The 19,705-nt window shown below is 38.4% G+C and overlaps 1 pseudogene; it reads left to right on the top strand.

Moving 5' to 3' along the window:
• Positions 1–7,915: 7,915 nt before the first annotated feature.
• On the top strand, positions 7,916–8,345 carry LOC115512981 (annotated as a pseudogene).
• Positions 8,346–19,705: the final 11,360 nt, after the last annotated feature.

Below are 19,705 nucleotides of genomic sequence, written 5' to 3'. Positions count from 1 at the left end.
TAAGAATAAGGATAATCAATTCACATGAGAGGACAGTCCGAGATCAAGTTCCACCTGCATATCTGAGGATTATCCCTGAATAAGTATGTATATCAGAATCAATCAACACCAACGTAGTGGTTAAAAACTTGGGCTCTAGAGTCTAACGCCTGAACTGTTAGTCCATCTCAAACCCATGTTAATTCTGTGAACCTGTGACAGTTACAGAATCTTCTGAGCCTCTGTGCAATAATCCCTAAAAAGGTGTCTTGGGGCGCCTGGGTGGCTCAGTTGGTTAAGCATCTGACTCTTGATTTCAGCTCAGGTCATGATCTTGTGGTTCATGAGTTCAAGTCCCGCATGGGGCTCAGCACTGACAGCTTGGGATTCTCTCACCCTCTCTCTCTGCCTCACTCTCTATCTCTCTCTATCTCTCTCAAAATAAATAAATAAATAAATAAATATTTTTTAAAAAACAAAATATTGTCTCAAGGGTAATTGTGAATTGCTAATACACAGTCATGCAAATGCAAGGCTTGTGTTGGACTTAAACTGTTGTTACTATTAAATTCCACACTACATTCTAACATAATTAGAATGGATTATTTTAAAGGCTTTAGAAGGAAGAGGAAGTAGAGAAGACTCTTACGAAAATGTTTCACAGATTAACTTGTGATCAGTAATTTCATTATTTAGTACACAGACTGCCCATCTTCTGGGTGGCACTATTCTCACTGCTAGATTGCGCTTCACAATGTGATTTTTTTTGGACACCACATCACTTTGGGGTGATATTGCTTTTTTTAAAGTCATAGTACCATGTGACACTTATTCAGATTGTATTGTCCATAGAAACCACTGAGACCAGTAGGTTTTTGAAATGAGTATGCTTTTTGTGATGTGCTATAATGAGAAAGTCACAAAGATTCAGATCACAAAATTTTACATAAAATGCAAAGAAAAGCCTCCTTTATCTAAATGTTTTTACTTCCAATTTACTCTCTGTAACAGCACTAGAATAAAAGGAAATCTTTTCACTGAAGTAAAAATTAAGAAAATAAAATTATCATGATGCTATTTAGAGATGGTACCAGTGGGAGACAATTAAGTTTAGATGAGGTCATGAGAATTGGGCCCGCATGATGGGATTAGTGCCCTTAGAAGAAAAGATACAGAGAGTTTGCTCTCTCCCCTCCCCAACCATGTGAGGACACAGAAAGAAGGCAGCAATCTACAAGTCAAGGGAGTCCTCAACTAGAAAACGACCATGCTGGCAACTTGATCTTGAACTTCTAGCCTCCAGAACTGTGAGAAGTAAGTTACTATTATTTAAGCCACCCAGCATATGGTAGTTTGTTATGGCAGTCGAAGCTGACTAAAACAGGATTCTACATACTTTTATTATCACCAAAAGTTTTTGAGTATGTTGAAATTAATGTGTATATTATTACAGAAATAAAGATATTATTCTGAATGTAATCCATGAACATTTTAAAATAAGTCGTAAGATTAAAAAAAAAACAATTCTGGGGCGCCTGGGTGGCGCAGTCGGTTAAGCGTCCGACTTCAGCCAGGTCACGATCTCGCGGTCCGCGAGTTCGAGCCCAGCGTCGGGCTCTGGGCTGATGGCTCGGAGCCTGGAGCCTGTTTCCGATTCTGTGTCTCCCTCTCTCTCTGCCCCTCCCCCGTTCATGCTCTGTCTCTCTCTGTCCCAAAAATAAATAAACGTTGAAAAAAAAAAAAAACAATTCTGGAATTATTTATGTAGATCTGAATAAAAAGGAATAGTCATGTCCTGCTGGCTCCCTTGCTGAGGCTCATATGAGTCGTGTTGACCCAGCAAAACCTCCTCAAAGTGGGCACACCACTAAGAGGGCAAGAGGAATCCCAGTCTAAAGAGATTAATTCAGAATTCACTCACCATAGTGGTTGACAAATAATTTCAATTTAAACATAAGAAATTTGTACTTTTCACATTACCATGAAAGACTGAAATAAAAATGCCAACATGATAAAATTGAACACTCAGGATAATTGCCCTTTCGATCACAATGCATGAGATTCGTGTTGAGCTACTTACTGAGTACACTGGATTAGTTAACTTTCTGACTTCAGTGTCCTCATCTGTAAAACTGAGAATAATAATAATAGTACCTGTATCACTGAATTGTCGTGAGGATTTTAGAAAAGTCCCTGGCTTGTAGCAAATTCTCAACTAATGTTTAACGCCCTGGCCTATCTGCATATTGATTTCAGTTCATAAATAATGTTGGTCCAGAAGACTAAACATAGACTCCAAAGACTCCAAAAAAATTAACAAATCATTTTTTCATTTAGACCATACTGAATATTCAGTATGTCTTTTACAAGTAAAAATTACTTCTATGCCATGAAAACAGTATGTTCCATGGCATATGATATGGAGAATTTTTTATAGCATGAAATTATTCATCCATAGTTTTGGATGGGAGTTAAAGAAATTTAGAGAAAAAGTGTTTTAATCATCATATGTAATTAGTTTTGTCAGAATACAAAAATCGTTGAAATATAGTTTTTATACAAGTTTTATAAAACTATACGAATCTTCCCAATGATCATAAATCTGTTTTCATTACAGACTTAATGTTTGGGTTTTTTTTTAAATTCAGGCAAATAAGATTTGATTTAATATTAAAAGTTTTAATTGTTCTGTCAAGGTACCATTTTACATTCCAACCACATTGCTTTTTTACTCAGTCAGAATTTCTGCCTTTTAAATGAGTATTTAGACTACATGGAGATTGTTCCTTCTGAACCTTTTGAGTGTCCTTTTTTTCTTTGGCCTCAGATAATTTCCTGACACATAAGCATTGTCCCATACTCAGATAAAGAATTCAGGGGATCCTCTACAGATCTCTTAAATTCTCTGAAAGCTCCTTTTCAGGCATTCTGACCTCTACACCTTTTTTTTTTTTTTAACTGAGATACAATTGTCATATAGCACTGTGTAAGTTTAAGGTGCACAACCTGTCTAATTTAATACACTTACATAAGTGCAATATGATTACCACTGTAGTGTTAGCTAACACCTCTATTATATCACAATTATTTTTTATGATGGCAACCAATTAAGATCTAGTCTTTTAGCAACTTTGAAGTTTATAATATAATATTGTTGAATACAATCCCAATGCTGTGCATTAGGTCTCCAGAACTGAGGTACTAATTGCAAGCATATATACTTAAACAACATCTTCCCAATTCCCCCACCCCCAGTCCCTAGCAACCACTATTCTACTCCATGTTTTACAAGGTAAGCTTTTTTTCTATTCCACATATAAGTGACATCATGCAGTATTTGCTTTGCTCTGACTTATCTCACTTAGCATGATACCCTATATAGTTTAGCCTCTTAGCCCACCTGATTTCTCAGCTTTTTCTCCTCAACTCAGGGGTACCACTGACATTCATCTGGGTTCTTCCTCCTTGTGCCATGGCCTGGAAATTCTCAAGTGGTAAACTGGGGCAATCACAGGATTCACCTCACTTGTTTCTCCTCTCTCAGAGAATCCTAACCTTTGTTGTTGGCTGTTTCGTGTCTTGATAAACCATTGTTTCATGTATTTTATCCAGTTTTTCATTGTTTAAGCAAGAGAGTAAACCTAGTTCCCTATTACTGTAAAAAGTCTCCCACCTTAATTTCTGACAGGAAAATTAAAATAAGCACCTGCACTGATTAAAGCAGTTCATCTTCCCAGTTGATGAACAAACATTTGATTGCCTTCAGCTAATTCCATGATGCTTCTCACTACCACTAATAGCCAGTCTCACCTTTGCTCCAACTGGATGGTGACCTGCACCTAGCAATGGCCATTCAGCATGCCTCCTGCTCTTCCTCACCTTGACTAGAAACATTCTAGCCTCCAAGACTTAGGAGAAAGGCACACAGGTGAAAGAAGACTCCAGAACAAGCTCAATCTATATAATTTAAAGCTCCCTTGCCCTTGACAATTGATTTGATTGTCATCTTCTCTCATTGTACATATCCCTTGCATACTGTATATAAACTGTCTTTGAGAAAAACCACACGATGTTCACTTTTTCATGATTTCTTCCTCCTCTGTCCAAGGCCCTCCTCTATCATTTACAGCCCAAGAGGAGCACAGACTATGGTTCCTATGCCCCTGCAGTTCCCACCTACCACCAGCGGATCCACTTGGTATTACAAGGGTCCTCAGTGCACAACTAGGGAGAAGCCAAACCACATTCCCAGGCTCTGATAATGTTCCCCTCAACAGTGTCCTTTGGCCTATAACCACAGGGGTGAACAACTGGAACTCAGGTAGACCTCAGGTGATCCATTGGGGGAAGATTCCTGAGCAGTCATTAAAAGTAGGCTTGGGGCATGAAAGCAAGCCCACGCATTTGCACAGGGAATTCTATGGTCCTGGAGAGCCTGGAGCAGGAGTAGAAGTGGGGAGGCAGGAGAATGGAAGCTCCTGGTTTGGAGATGTTCTGGCCCAGTGAGGAAGTGGTGAATGGAGGACAGGGCACCCAGAGTAGGGGTTCTAGTAGCCCAGTTCTAAGAGTGGTACTGCCCCATTGTAAAACTCTCATTAAAGAACCATATCAAAATGTATCTAACTAGTTAAGGGGCACCTGGGTAGCACAGTTGGTTAAGCACCCAACTCTTAATCTCAGCTCAGGTCATAATCTCACCGTTCCTGAGTTTGAGCCTTGCATGAGTCTCTTCACTAATGGTGTGCAGCCTGCTTGGGATTTTGTCCCTCCTTCTCTGTGTGCCTCCCCTGCTTGTGCTCTTTCTCAAAATAAATAAATAAACTTAAAAAAAATTTTTAAATATATAACTATTTAAATACTTCTGTTAATAAACCTTGCTCTCTCTGTACCCAATGTAAATTGCTTGGAAAAATCAGACTCATAAGTTTAGTGACAACAAATAATTTTATCTAAAAAAACCCTGAATACTTCAGCAGAAAAATTTCCCCCTCACTGGTCAAGTGGGTTTCTGGCACTGACTAAAATAACAAAGATGTGTCTAGGGAACAGATTGCAAGAATACAGATGAAATAAAATGTACCTCTTGAAAAACAAAGTATTGGAAATCCATTCTAACCAGTATTTGTCTACAAGAGATACAGTTATATTTGTCTGCAGTGAATTGGTCCCCAGGCATGAGTCCCGTAATTGGGCTCAGACATGCAGTGATGTTCTCACATGGACGCGAGTCCTAAAGGGAGAGACAGTGAGACTGTGAAATGTCACAGGAAGGTAAAGCAATGCTGTGTGCCAAGGGGTTCATTCAGTCCACTTCACCCCCAATTTCTCAAACTTCACTAGCATGTGTGTCATGTGAAAATAAAAAGAAATCTTCCAGAGAAAAATCTGACCCTATCCTGCCAAGATAATTCCTGACTAGATTTGTTTATATGTATTTGCAGCTGACTAAAAGGTAATTTATTATTTCTTTTGGGTGAGTAGAGGTTTTTCTTTTGGACAAACAATCTGAAAAGGTTTTTTTTTTTTTTTTAATAAATTAACAAGATCTTTTTATTGCCTTGGGCCCATAACAAACTTGGGAGATTTGTTTATATGTTTCTCATATGATATTATTACATAAAATTCATAAACCAAACAGGAAGCTTAGGTTCATTAACCTGTGACAAAAGGGAAAAGGTTGTATCTGAAACAAATTTGGAAAATTTCAAAAATGTAATATAATTTTGCAACATATTACAGTGACAGTAAAAGCCAAAAACTAGGTTTGATTAAAAGTCACAACAGCAACACAAACTTATATTTCACAGAGAAAACTTACTTCCTATCTTCAGAGGGAGAAATACAGAGAAGGCAGGAATTTTCAAAGAGAAAAATTATCAGAAATTATCTGTGAACTCCAGCTGGACATGCATATTGCTTGTGTCCAATATGCATTAATTCTCACTGAAATTTAAATGAATCCTACCAGAAAATTGGCAACGTGGAGATATTAGAATAAAGTATAAAATATGTGTTTGATTTGTGCAGGAATTTGGACTTGTTCTGAGGCCGAAAAAGATAATAGGACTTAAGAAATTACTAGGATTTAAGTGAGCAGGTCTATTTGTATGCAGAAAAGACTATTACAGTAGTTAATCCTGAAGGGAAGTAGTATGTCAAACTGCTTAGGAAAAGAATCAGGTGTATGCTTTAAGGAATTAGGATTTGTTCAAAGGGTCTTTAGGTAACTGTTAGGCTGAAATGAGACAAAATGCACAATGCCCTGAAAATTACAGAACCAAACCCATTGGTTCCCTTCCCATGTTGTCAACGCCTTGACTCATATCCAGACCTGCTCATTTGGAAGGTAAAGCACACCAAGGAGGAATCTCAACTGCAAATATCACCCCACCTATATCCTGACACCCCAAAATATGTCCCCTTCACAAAAACTACAGAACATTTATGAACGAAGTTGAAAAGGACACAAAGAAATAGAAAAATACTCCATGCTCAAGGATTGGAAGAACATTGTTAGAATGTCGATACTACCCAGAGCAATCTACACTTTTAAGGTAATCACTATCAAAATACCACCAGCATTTTTCACAGAGCTAGAACAAACAATCCCAAAATTTGTGTGGAACACAAGACCTCGAATAGCCAAAGCAATCCTGAAAAAAGAAAAGCAAAGCTGGAAACATCCCAATTCTGGACTTCAAGCTGTATTACAAAGCTGTAGTCATCCAAACAATATGGTACTGACACAAAACCGACACATAGATCAATGGAATAGAATAGAAAACTCAGCAATGGACCCACAAGTATATGGTCAATTCATCTTCGACAAAGCAGGAAAGAATATCCAATGGAAAAAAAGTTTCTTCAACAAAAGTTGTTGGGAAAACTGGACAACAACATGCAGAAGAATGAAGGTGGACCACTTTCTTACACCATATATAAAAATAAATTCCAAGTGGATAAAAGACTTAAATGTGAGATAGGAAATCATCAAAATCCTAGAGAAGAACACAGGCAGCAACCTCTGACTTTGGCCACAGCAACATCTTACTAGACATATCTTTGGAGGCAAGGGAAACAAAAGCAAAACTGAGCTGAGACCTCATCAAGATAAAAACTTCTGCACAGCAAAGGAAACAATCAACAAAACTAAAAGGCAGCCTACAGGATGGAAGAAGATATTTGCAAATGATATATCTTATAAAGGGTTTGTATACAAAATTTATAAGGAACTTATCAAAGTCAACACCTGAGAAACAAACAATCCAGTGAAGAAATGGGCAGAAGACATGAATAGACATTTTTCCAAAGAAGACATCTAGATGGCTAACAGACACATGAAAAGATGCTCAACATCACTCATCATCAGGGAAATACAAATCTAAACCACAATGAGATACTACCTCACACCTGTCAGAATGGTTAAAATGAACAATTCAGGAAACAACAGATGTTGGTGAGGATGCAGTCTCTTGCCATGTTGGTGGGAATGCAAACCGGTACAGCCACTCTGGAAAACAGTATGGAGTCTCCTCAAAAAGTTAAAAAAAGAACTACCCTATGATGAATCGTTAAAGAAAATGTGAGATATATATATATATATATATATATATATATATAATGGAATGGAATATTATTCAGCCATCAAAAAGAATGAAATCTTGCCATATGCAAATGACATAGATGGAAATACAGAGTGTTATGCTAAGTGAAATAAGTCAGTCTGAGAAAGACAAATACCATATGATTTCACTCATATATCGAATTTAAGAAACAAAAGAGATGAATATAAGGGAAGGAAAAATAAGATAACAGAGTGGGAGGAAAAACATAAGTGACTCTTAACTAAGAGAACAAAAGCAATAGTCTTCTGGTTAGTCAGGTGAGATGCTATGAGAGACAGTGTACGGGACTGTTCTCTTGGAGGGACAGCAAGATGGCAGTGTTAGCCACGGTGTCTTTGATCAGAAAGGTGATCAGCATTGCGAAAGCCCCAGGAGCTGTTGGTCCCTACAGTCAAGCTTTGTTAGTCAACAGTAGTACTATTTACATTTCAGGACAGGTAGGCATGAACCTTCCAGTGGACAGCTGGTGCTAGGAGGGATGGCAGAAGAAACCAAACAAGCCCTTGTCCACATGGGTGAAATTCTGAAAGCTGCAGGTTGTGATTTCACTAAAATGTAAAGACAACTGTTTTGTGGGCTGACATAAATGGCTTCAAAACCGTCAATGAAACCCACAAGCAACATTTCAAGAGTAGCTTTCCTGCTGGAGCCACTTACCAGGTTGCTGTTCTGCCAAAGGAGGCCATGTGGAGACTGAAGCCAGTGGCTGTCCAAGGACCTCTCACAACAGCATCGCTGTAAGTGGGTCCAGCATTATTTAGTCTGTAATTATAATAATGTTTTTAAATTAACATCTTAATTTTTACAGCTGATGTTGGAAAGTGCACGTCTGACTAAAACATTTGAAGTTATTGTGGAAATACCCTATAATAAGGGGGATTGAGCATGAATTGAAGATCAGAGGACAAATCCTGTTCCCGGTGTTATAAACCACCCTTAAGCACACTCATGTGACTGCGTGTGGGAAAAGAGACACTCATTACATACTTACTCTCATAAATAATAGTAAAGGGAAATAACGTGCAGGAGAGATGAGTTACTATTCCTGATAAATAATAAAGCGCACACCTCATTCAATTAAATTCTATTAATTTAATGATGTGAAATACTTAGTTCTCACATCAGCTATCTACTTCTGCTTTCACTTGAGTAAAATTGAAGTACTGGAGTTTGAGTGGTAGAAGTAAAGAAGACAAAAGCAGACCAAAATTTTAAGAGATAATATTTTTTCTAATGGAAATAAAATAAACATGCAGTTTTGAATGAATGAATGAATGAATGAATGAATGAATGAAAACAATAGTCTTCTATTTCTGGCCAAGATGAAATAGCAGATCAGATTTACCCTCCTGCCTAAAGCAACCAAGAATACTAAATGAAGTTGTTTGGAACAACGATTTTAAAGACACCGAGCGTCAGACAGTGAAGGGCAGTGATCCCTAAGAGATAATAAACATCCTTGGGGCTGTCCCAGTTTACTGCTTTAAGAGTTTCCAGACCCCAGTGCAGGAAGGCACAACCTGAGGGCAAGGTCTCCTTGAGTTGAGGAGAAGCAAGCAAGATTCTGGGGAGATGAAGGAGGCTAGAACTGGCCATGTAGAGGGTTAAAGAAATCTTCTCACTGAAGAGAGAAATCTGGGAATGTGCAGATGGTTCTCTTTAAGTACTCAGCCAAGTACTGATCAGCACCTGTAGGTGAGCAAACAATCTGAAGCCAGAAAAAGAACCACCTGGAAGGATTAAAGAGAACAGCACTCGAGGCACTCACAGACCTGGAACAGTGTCTGCTCCCACCAGCCAGAGAGGAAAACTTCCTAAATCATGGGGCATCAGATGGGATTTGCCTTAGTTGTGGGGAACGATTAGCCTTTGACTATATACTCCACTGGTCCTGCGAGACCTGAAAGAATCAAATACACATATCAGGGTTTAATTGGAGAACCAGGACCACAGTGACTAATATGGAGTGAGGGGTTCCTTATAGGGTTTAAACTTAATTGTCGGAGAAGCTGGGGAAGGAAAACTCCGGAAGGGGGTAGCTGGAGAACCCGAGAAACATCTCTAAGCCGGAACCACAGGGAGAGCTGGTGCAGAAGTCTATGCAAAGCTGCTGTGTCTGTAGCCGCCTGCTGGCCAGGCGGAGAGTGCTGTAGGTCAGCTGGGTCAGAGGGAGGGAACAGGTCGCGCTGCAGAGTGGAAGCAATCAGGGAAAAACTAGAACCCACGAAGACCAGCCAGAATTCACAAAGACAAAGTAACACCGACAAGGACAAGCAGGAATATGCGTCTTTTCCCATGACACCTCCAGAGACCGGCACCCGCGGGGCTGCCCAAGTGCCTGGCCCAGGACTTGGAGGGGCGGCAGGAGGAGCAGCAGCAAAGTCAAATGCAGCTGCACACCGAGCTGCAGCTGTAGTGCAAGCCTCAGCGCTGCCCCAGCCCAAGGAAGTGGATTACAGATCAGCCGCCACATGCGCGAGCTGCAGCGGCACTGCAACCCTGCAAGAGTCGCCGGTGTCACTGTCGTTGCTTCCTCTACCTTCCAAATTACTGCACACATTTCTCCTGTGCCCAGTCCGCACCCAGAATCATACGGGAAACGCGATTCCAGCGTCATTTTTTTTTTCTCACGAACACAACTCATTCTATCTTATTTCTCGTATCTGTAATAGCAAATTCTTATTTGGTCTCCTTTCCTATCCTAACATCCCCCATATCCTCTAAGTTAATGCTTCTAATGCACAGGTAAGAATCACCTGGGAATCTTCTTAAAAAGTATATTCCAATACAGTAGGTCCAGGATGGGGCCTGCGATTCTGATGTCTGACCTGCCATGTCTTTACGCAATGAGAACCCCGCAAGTGAAAATGCCGTGGTGGCAGTTTTCAAACTGTGTTCCATGGGGCCCCAGGTTCCTCACAGATGCTGATAGCGCACAGGTTGGTGGGGAAAGGTCGTGTTTGCCCTATGCATCACCCTAGGCTGCTCTGCTTTTATCTGTTTTATATATTGGAACCTCATGTAAAATCGCATTTGTGGAAAAATATACATGATTTCCCTGGTTTAATATCAGTAACAACAACAAAACCTAAAAATCATTTGAACTTGAAGGTTCATGAACCTAACTGCAAAACTCTCTTGGCATTGTTTTTGAAGAAAAAATAAATACTCCATTCCGCTTATCTGCACTACATTATAAAACAAATTATAAAAGCCAAATTTTCCTCAATATGTTTAATAGACTTACTGACTGCCCATTACAACCTTGAGCTAATCACAAAGAAACTTCTTAGAGATTTTATTTCTGTACCTACGTTCAATTCCACAAATATCCATGGAGTGCTAAGTATGTTACCGATGCAGTGCCTTAGGAGACAAAAGGATTCAGTCACAGTTTCAGTATTCAAAGAGATTTGCTTCCTATTAGGAAGAATAAAACAATTTACTATAAAACATGAAAGTGAGAGGGGTGCCTGGATGGCTCAGTTGGTTCAGCATCCGACTTCAACCCAGGTCATGATCTCACCCTTCATGAGTTCAAGCCCCGCATCCAGCTCTGTGCCGACAGCTCAGAGCCTGGAACCTGCTTCAGATTCTGTGTCTCCCTCTCTCTCTGCCCCTCCTCTGCTCACACTCTCTCTCTGTCTCTCAAAACTGAATGTTAAAAAAAAATTTTTTAACATGAAAGTGAGAGGAGAACCATAAAAAGTACAAAGGTTCAGGAGTTCAGGAGAGAAATTGTCTCTATTTGCGATGACCAGGAGCTCCTAGAGCGGTTGCCCCAGACAATGAGCATTGCTGCACAGGGTTTCCAGGAGGCGGCCCTAGCAGAGTAAGGACTGAACTGGCTGCCCTCACAGTTGCAGGAAGGGAGCATGAGTTGTATGTAGTCCCTGCTGTTTCCCTGCCGTGAGGCTAGGCGGCATGGGTGTCCAGCATGGGGCATCACTTTCAGTGGCCCACTTGGAGCATGCATGGACAAGGAGGCTACAGAACTGCTTGAGTTCATGTCCTAAGTACCAAGGGAGGCCAGCGGCCAACCCTAAGTACACTTACTAGCAGGAAATGGGAATGGGGATGGGAGTCAGGCAAAATTCTTGGCAGGCACCACCAATGCAGTGGCTCTGAATCTCTGCCATCACCTATTTATAAGATTTCTGTGTGTCTGTGGCTGATTTGTCCCTTTTCTCATTCAAACTAGCTTCAGGTGATAGTTCTAAAATGCAACCACCTTCTGAAAATTAGAGCCTCGTGATGATTTTGAAATTCTGATATGGAAAAGTTTAAGTGGACTCAAAATCTATTAACACTAGGGGCGCCTGGGTGGCTCAGTCGGTTAAGCGTCCGACTTCAGCTCAGGTCATGATCTCACAGTTCATGGGTACAATCCCTGCCTTGGGCTCTGTGCTGGCGGCTCAGATCCTGGAGCCTTCTTCAGATTCTATGTATGTGTCTCTGTCTCTGCTCCTCCCCTGCGTGCTCTCTCTCTTACTCTCTCTCAAAATAATAAATAAAATAAATAAAATGGTTTTTTTTATTAAAATAAATAAAAATGTTTTTTAAATATCTATTAACATTAAACATTATTTCAATGTTTCTCATTTCTGAAGGAAAAAAAGGAAGAGCTGCTTTAAATACAGTTTCAACTGTTATAAATACTTAATTTGAATGCTTTAAAAATGGTTTTAAGGGGTGCCTGGGTGGTTCATTTGGCTGAGCGTCCAACTCCTGATTTCAGCTCAGGTTCATGATCTCAAGGTCATGGGATCAAGACCCACATCAGCTGAGCCATGCTCAGCACAGACCTGCTCAAGATTCTCTCTCTCTTTCCCTCTGCCCCTCTCCCCCACTCACTCTCTGTCTCTAAAATGAAAAACAAATGGCTTTAATTTTTAAAATCACATACCTATGTCAACAATTCTTCTTTGATGGTGACTATCAAGAAAAATGAAGAAATCATTATCCAAAAGTATTAATCAGGAATTAAATATAGCCACTGAAAACATAAAACCTAATTTTAAAATGTTATGTTCAGGGAAACAAGTACAAGTTTCTGATTAAAAACCCTGAAAGATTGTATCTGAAAATTTTAAGCACACTCAATAGCTAATATCTACAATATATGTAATTATATCATATAAATGTAATGGATCTTTTCACTAAACATGATATAAATGTCTCCAGGTCCCCTCCAGTTTACTCCAGGGTACTATACATTATAATTTTATAATTGTTTTAAAGGCTTATTTGTTTTGATAGAGGAAGCAAGAGAGTGTGTGAGAGTGAGTGTGCACAAGCTGGGGAGGGGCAGAGAGAGGGAGAAAGAGAATCCCAAGCAGGCTCCACACTCAGCGCAGAGTCTGACACCGGACTCAATCTCACAACCATGAGATCAAGACCTGAGCCGAAATCAAGAATCAGATGTTTAACCAACTGAGTCACCCAGATGTCCCAATATAATTTTTTGTGTAGTCCATAATGTTAAAAAATAAAATGGTCATTAAGGACTATTTTTGAGAGTAAAGATTAGGAATGCACATTTCTTTGGGGTCAGAAAGACACAAAGGAATCTGGCAGCTCTAATTCTCTATATCCCAATAGGCTGACAATATCATGAAGGATATTGACCACTAAGACCCCTACATGAGGACTATTCTCCAACTCCACATCTGAGGCAAATCCATCCAATGCAAATGATAGTGAGTAACAGCTAATATTTGTTCCCTCACATGATCAGTCTTCCTTTGAAAAGATCAATTGTCTTAACTGAGTTCTTTAAAAGTTGTAAATTCAAAACTGCATTTTACAAAGATGCATCTGGCTGGGACTATACATGATGCAGTGCAAAGAGGGAGAATCTACAGAAGGAAAGAAAAGTAGTGTGCTATTGCAACAGTCACAGGGAAAGAAGGAAGGCCTAGCAGAAGAGTGTAGAGTAAGCATGGAAAAGAGAGAACTGATTCTTGAGACACTTTGCAGACAGAATCTCCTGATGGTTTGAAGGATGATAAAATTGAATTAAGAGAAAAGGAAGAGCTTATTTGAGGAGGAGAATGATATTCTCGGATTCAAACTTGTTGAATTAAGTCCCAGGGGGACCACAATATAAACCATTCAGCGAAAAGATAAAAATATTATTTCCAAATAAGAGGAGAAGCATCTTCAACTATACAATATAATTTTCACACAGAAAAAAGGACAAGTTGAAGTGTTAGTAAATAATCGTAATTCAGACAATAATAATTCTGATGATGGTTTTTGAGATTCAAAAAGCATTTTCCACGTTTTGTGCTTTTCCTTTGGACAAGTTTGTAATGCTCTTGACTTTCCTGGCTGTACACTTAGCTTGCACATCAGCTCACATAGGCAACATATAAAGGCACTGAGAAATCTGTTGGACTGCAATATGCTTTAAAAATTTTTTTCTCGCCTGAAATCTTTTCCATTTGTAATATTTTCTTAAAATGATTTTTCCTTTTAAATATAGCAAACATTCAAGGTAATGATATTAGCTCTGAACAAATAATACAGTACTTGGAAAATATATACTCATAAATTTCCTCCTTATGAAGTACTTCTTTCAAACATTGCCTCCGTGAACTGAAAATTAAACAGTACGTTAGCTTTTGTATTACAGACAAATGTAAAAATAATTCACTATCCTGCTGCATATTAGCCATGGGGAAAATGGTAAAATAAAATCTTCAGAAAATTTTTAAAGCTCTTGATTGCATTGCAGATGTGATAAGTGTGACCCGAAATCCAGCAATACTGAACTTTCTTCCTTCTCAGTGGTGTGATTAAAATGGCACTGAAAGAAACATCCTTCAATTTGCATCCTTGACCAGGACAAATGACTACATTGAGGCAAAATACCATGATCCCTATCAAAGCCTTTTCTCCCTAGGGGCTTAAACTGTCATAGAGAAAAATGAATATAAATTCTTCATGAATTGCAGACACATTACATATTTCATAAGACATAAAAGAGGCAAGAAATGTACTTTTGTTGAAATTGTGGCCTGATCATTACAATCTTTTTTTCATATATTATACTATTCAAAGGGATAATTACATTTTCTTTGTTGAAAAAAAAATATGGGGGGCGCCTGGGTGGCGCAGTCGGTTAAGCGTCCGACTTCAGCCAGGTCACGATCTCGCGGTCCGGGAGTTCGAGCCCCGCGTCGGGCTCTGGGCTGATGGCTCGGAGCCTGGAGCCTGTTTCCGACTCTGTGTCTCCCTCTCTCTCTGCCCCTCCCCCGTTCATGCTCTGTCTCTCTCTGTCTCAAAAATAAATAAACGTTGAAAAAAAAAAATTTAAAAAAAAATATGGAACAAGACAAAAAATTTATCTTCTGTGACCGTGTAATAGTTTTGCCATTCTAAACTATTGAAGTGGCCACATAGCTGGGAGGAAATGGAGGAAGAGTCTGATAACTGATCATTTTAATCTATTTTGTTTAGTATAGGATTAGTCACCAGAAAAACTAAATGTTTTAAACTAAATTGCTAAATTTTGAGAAATGTATACATATGTTAACTAAAATGTATACACATATAACTGTGCTCAAAAGGGCTTCATATTTAGCTTAGTGCTCTGATATTATTATTTTCTTGAAATTCTTCTTAATAATTTTATCTTTGAGTTTGTGTTTTGTTAGTGGAGTCTGATTGGACAAAGGAGCAATGTGTGTGTCTGCTGTTGCTTGTTGCCCCATCTCATATGGACTTTACAATGCCCCATGAAGATAGAATTCCAGAGGACAAATGACAAGTGATGATTCAGTGAGACTCAGTGTGAAGTAAGCATGTTACCTCCAGGTATGAATAAGCACGGGCCCCCATAGCCTCAAAAGTCACACTCTCCATCTTAATCATAACTTGCTTCAAACACAGAAAGGAAGCAATGTGTATCTAAGAAACATTAGTGACCAAGGAACACTATCATATCCTCTCCTCGTTGTATTACTTCCATGTATTGGTTCCTCAAAAAATTGAAAAAAGAACTACCCTATGACCCAGCAATTGCACTACTAAGTATTTATCCAAAGGACACAAACATGCTGATTTGATGGAGTGCGTGCACCCCAATGTTTACAGCAGCTCTATAAACAATAACCAAATTATGGAAAGAGCCCAAATTTCCATCATCTGATGAATGGATAAAGAAGATGTGGTACATATATACAATGGAATACTCCTCAGCAATCATGAAGAATGAAATCTTGCCATTTGCAACAATGTGGATGGAACTAGAGTGTGTTATGCTAAGCAAAATAAGTCAGAGACAGATAAATATCATATGATCTCACCCATATGCAGAATTTGAGAAACAAAACAGATGAACATAGGGAAGGGAAAGAAAAATAAAATAAAAACAGAGAGGGAAGCAAACCATAAGAGACTCTTAAATATAGAGAACAAACTGAGGGTTGCTGGAGGAGAGGTGGGTGGGGAGATGGGCTAAATGGGTGACCAGCATTAAGGAGAAATTGTTGGGATGAGCACTGGGGGTTATATGTAAGTGATGAATTGCTGGGTTCTACTCCTGAAGCCAACACTACACTGTCTGTTAACTAACTTGAATTTAAATAATAATTTTTTTAAAAAAAGAACAAAATACATATGCATGCATGAGCTACAAAATACACAGTTTATAATACCAATTATTCTGCATACAAGATAAATGTTCTTACATTTGCATTTAAAACTAGCATTGCACAATATAAATATGAACAACAAATTATAATACTTAATATTAAATTTAAATATAACAATTTTAATTTTAATTTTTCTTTGCTTAGAACAAGATTGAATAACAAATTTAAAATGCCAGGACAATTCAAAAGACTTTGAAAGAAACAAAAAGCTTTATATATACCTTTAATGACACTTTTCTCTTGCTTTATGAACAATGGCTCCACATTATGTGGCCAACCCTGCTGGAATGGAATCTTATGATGTGACTTTCTTGTGTCTTTTCTAGTTCAACATAAGCTGTTATGAAATTCATCCATTTTTTAATAAAAGAAAGGGTAAGAACCATATGAGCCTGTCAATAGATGAAGAAAAAGCATTTAACAAAATACAGCATCCACTCTTGATAAAAAAAAAAACCCTCATCAAAGTAGGGATAGATAGAACATACCTCAACATCATAAAGGCCGTATATGAAAGACCCACAGCTCATGTCATCCTCAATGGGGAAAAACTGAGAGCCTTTCCCTTATGGTCAGGAGCATTACAGGGATGTCCACTCTCACCATTACTATTTAAAACAGTACTAGAAGTACTATAGTCTAGAAGTCTCAGCCTGAGCAATAAAACAACAAAAAGAAATAAAAAAACATCCAAATCGGCAAGGAAGAAGTCAAACTTTCACTATTTGTGGAGGACATGATACTCTATGTAGAAAACCCGAAAGACTCCACCAAAAATTTGCTAGAACTAATACATGAATTCAGCAAAGTCACAGGGTATAAATCAATGTACAGAAATCTCTTGCATGTCTGTATACCAATAATGAACCAGCAGAAAATGAAATCAAGGAATCAATCCCATTTGCAATTGCACCAAAAACAATGAGATACCTAGGAATAAACCTAACTAAAGAGAGAAAAGATACATACTCTAACACTATAGGACACATACGAAAGAAATTGAAGAGGACACAAAGAAATGGAAAAACATTCCATGCTCCTGGATTGGAACAACAAACATGGGCAAAATGTCTATACTACCCAAAGCAATCTACACATTCAATGTGATCCCTACCAAAATACCACCATCATTCTTCACAGAGCTAGGACAAACAATCCTAAAATTTGTATGGAACCGCAAAAGACACAGAATAGCCAAAGCAATCCTGAAAAAGAAAAACAAAACTGAAGGCATCATGATTCTGGATTGCAAGCTATATTACAGAGCTGTAGTCATCAATAGAGTATGGTAGTGGCACAAAAACAGACATACAAATCAATGGAACAGAATAGAAAACTCAACAATGGACCCACAAACATATGGTCAACTCATCTTCAACAAAGCAGGAAAGAATATCCAATGGAAAAAAGACAATCTCTTCAACAAATAGTGCTGGGAAACTGGACAGCAACATGTAGAAGAATGAACTTGGACCACTTTCTTATACCATACACAAAAATACATTCAAAATGAATGAAATACCTACATATGAGACAGGAAGCCATCAAAATCCTGGAGGGGAACACAGATAGCAACCTCTTTGACCTCAGCCATAGCAACTTCTTACTGTACACATCTCCAGAAGCAAGGTAAATAAAAGCAAAAATGAACTATTCGGACCTCATCAAGATAAAAAGCTTCTGTACAGTGAAGGAACGACTCAACAAAACTAAAAGGTAGCCTGCAGAATGGGAGAAGATATTTGCAAATGACATATCTGATAAAGGGTTAGTATCCAAAGTCTACAAAGAACTTGTCAAACTCAACACCCAGAAAACAAATAATCCAGTTAAGAAATGGAGAGAAGATATGAATAATAGACACTTTTCCAAAGGTATCCATATGGCTAACAGACATATGAAAAGATGCTCAACATCACTTATCATCAGAGAAATACAAATCAAAACCACAATGATATATCACCTTGCAGATGTCAGAATGGCTAAAATTTACAACCCAAGAGATAACAGGTGTCGGTGAGGATGTGAAGAAAGGGGAACCCTCTCACAGTGTTGCTAGAAATGCAAACTGATGCAGGCACTCTGGAGAAGAGAATGGAAGTTCCTCAAAAGTTAAAAATAGAACTACCCCATGACCCAGTAATTGCACTATTAGGTAATTCCCCAAAGAATACAAAAATACAGATTTGAAGGGGTACATGCACCCAAAGTTTATAGCAGCATTAGCAACACTAGCCAAACTATGGACAAAGCCCAAATGTCCACCAACTGATAAATGGATAAAGATGTGGTGTATATATATATATATGTATATGTATATATATATATATGTGTATATATATGTATATGTATATGTGTGTGTATATATATATGTGTGTATATATATATATACATATATATATATAATGGAATATTATTCAGCCATCAAATAGAATGAACTCTTGCCATTTGCAATCACATGGATAGAACTAGAATGTATTATGCTAAGTGAAATAAGTCTGGCAGAGAAAGACAAATACCATATGATTTCACTCATATGTGGAATTTAAGAAACAAAACAAATGAACATATGGGAAGGGAGAGAAAATAGAGAAGAGAGGGAAACAAACTGCAAGGGACTCTTAATGACAGAAAACAAAGTAGAGGTTGATGAAAGGACATGGCTGGGGGATGGGCTAGATGGATGATGGATACTAAGGAGGGCACTTGTTGGAATGAGCACTGGGTGTTGTGTATAAGTGATGAATCACTGAATTCTACTCCTGAAACCAATATTGCACTATATGTTAACTAACTAAAATGTAAATTGAAAAAAACGGGGGAAATAAATAAATAAATAAATAAATAAATAAATAAATAAATTGAGTTTACATTTCCTATATCCCTGTATCCTGTGTTAGCAGTCCTTTTAATTTTAGCCAATCTGATGTGAAGTGATACTTGTGTATCACTTTATTTTTTTAATATAATTTATCGTCAAATTGGTTTCCATACAACACCCAGTGCTCTCCTCAATGCCCATCACCCACTTCCCCCTCTCCCCCACCCCCACTAACCCAAAGTTTGTTCTCAGTATTTAAGAGTCTCTTATGGTTTGCCTCTCTCTCTCTCTGTAACTTTTTCCCCCTTCCCCTTCTCCATGGTCTTCCGTTAAGTTTCTCAAGATCCACATCTGAATGAGAACATATGGTATCTGTCTTTCTCTGACTGACTTATTTCACTTAGCATAATACCCTCCAGTTCCATCCACATTGCTGCAAATGACACTATTCCATTCTTTCTCATTGCCAAGTATACAAGTATACAAGTATACAAGTATCCCGTTGTATATATAACCCACATCTTCTTTATCCATTCATCAGCTGATGGACATTTAGGCTCTTTCCATAATTTGGCTATTGTTGAAAGCACTGCTATTAACACTGGGGTACATGTGCCCCT

This window comes from Lynx canadensis, chromosome B1, assembly GCF_007474595.2.
Source record: "Lynx canadensis isolate LIC74 chromosome B1, mLynCan4.pri.v2, whole genome shotgun sequence".
In the NCBI taxonomy this organism is placed as follows: domain Eukaryota; kingdom Metazoa; phylum Chordata; class Mammalia; order Carnivora; family Felidae; genus Lynx; species Lynx canadensis.
Note: the sequence above shows the minus strand (reverse complement) of the source record. Positions and strands in the feature narration are given on the sequence as shown.